Below are 2,096 nucleotides of genomic sequence, written 5' to 3' on the forward strand. Positions count from 1 at the left end.
GGGCGGTGCCCGCCCTCACCTGAGGAGGGGCCGGCGCGGCGGGGCGGGGCTGGGGCGGGGCGGCGGGTAGGGTTTCGCCGGCCACAACGGACCGTTGGGTCCGTTGTTTTGTAAGGGTGGGGGGGTGCAGCAGTGAGGAGCGGGCAGGCGGCGGCCGCCTCATCCTCCCCGCCCTCCCCGGCCCGGTTCAGGTTGCTGTGAGGCCCGAGTGAGTCCTGGTGGTTGCGGCCCTGCTAGAGGCTGCTCTGTGGGCAGAGGTCGGGGCCGAGGAGCCCAACCTGGTTTTCCCCGGGGTTTGTCTCTGCGTTCAGCAGTGTGCGAAGGGGTGCTCGAGGTCTGCATGCTCATCTTCCCCAGTGTGCTCCTCTCGCTTTGGGTAAATACCCTGAGCATTAAAAATCAACAGCAGCAGCGGTCTGCGACTACCCAATAAAAAGCATTGTAGGTCTATACAGTATTTTTCCCGTCGGGGGCCTATTCTAAATGCATCTAATGCACAAGGAGCTGTGCAAACCTTTTGCTTGTTCCTGATGCTCACCACATTTCAGCTGTCTCACAGGTTTCACGCTGTTCTTTGCACCGCAGGACGCCCAGGACCAGCTTTCACCTGTTTTTGTTTTTCTGTGGTTTTCGCCTCATGATTTTCACACAAAGCCGTAGCCCGGCCTGGGAGAGCTCAGCCAGGTTTCCAGCTCAGTGAGGTTATCAGCAAAGCTGAACTGTTTGCTGGGCTTTGACTGACAGTTTCAGACGATTTTGTGGCGACAAACGTTTAACTGAGGGCTGGTCTGATCCTGGAGATGGTGAAGTTTCTGGTGATCGGTCTCACGCTGATGACATCCACAGGTTTTAATCACCTCCTGGGTTTTACCATTTTGTGACACCACTAAGTGATAGCAGCAGCAAAGCCTGCAGTTCCGACATTTGTGTGCAAGTCAGGGAAAAGTATTTATACACACACATAACTGAAGAAAAACATTTTTTTCTTTAGGCATTATTTTGCTTGCTCTTATACCAACACACTCGGAGCACACTATGATTTATAGTGCTGTGACAGGAAATACAGTGCTCAGCTGGCACTGCAGTGTAATTGCTTGACAAACATGGTAGGATTAATTTGTTCGATTGAAGAGTAAACGCGTGGTATGTTACTTATTATCGTCCCATTAGCTTTATGGCTTATGTGTATACCAATTACACTGTATTTAGGCTGTGGGCAGTCATATTTTGATGCATATGCTTGGTTAAAAAAAAAAAAAAAAGAGAATCCTGTGGAGAAAATGTTGTGTGTGGTTAGGCATGAGTCACACTTTGGACATCATGACATGGCAGAATTTCTGTAGTGACAACAGTACAAAGCGTGGTTGGATTTCACAAGTTACTCTTTAACGGAGCAGGCTGCAACCATCCAAGATTGTTCTGCAGGTCCTTAAATACACAAGAGAGCCAATGAATGGCAGTGGGACTGGCAAAGGGAAATAAGGGGCTGCAGGAAGCTGTCTTATTTTTCAGCCACTCCTGAGAGAAGGGAGCAATGTCAAAGGAGTTCTGATACCACTTACAATATTAAACAAATCTGGACATTGTTTAGAAATTTATTAGCAATTTTAAAATAACATCATTCCTTAGATAAAAATGCAATCTTACAGGAATATACATTTGTCCCACACAGAGATGACCCTATAGCTCACTGGCGGGCCATTCGCTCTAACTTTCCTCTGTTGATTTTAAAACGTGCGAGAGGGCAAGACGGACTCTGGCACTGATGACAGGCTTACATGACAGTTACAAACTGTACAGCATTATTTACAAAAGCATTTCTGTGGGTTCATGAAAACTAGATATAAAATTGTGGAAGGAGGTAAAGAATTGAGACAGGGAAGGGCTTGGGCGGAGGTGCAAGGGAGGATGGGCAGGGAAGAGTGGGAGAGGAGGTTTATATCTGGACTGATTTATACTTGAGAGAGGTCATTTTACAGCTCTGGGCAATTCAAATGAAGGCAAAACACTTATATTTATCAACATTTATAGCTGATGATCAGAGCAGGAAATGGTGCTCCAGGGCCTGAACTTAAGAGGTGCTGAGGAACCCCATC

The sequence above is a fragment of the Caloenas nicobarica genome, chromosome 1 (genome assembly GCF_036013445.1).
Source record: "Caloenas nicobarica isolate bCalNic1 chromosome 1, bCalNic1.hap1, whole genome shotgun sequence".
NCBI lineage: Eukaryota > Metazoa > Chordata > Aves > Columbiformes > Columbidae > Caloenas > Caloenas nicobarica.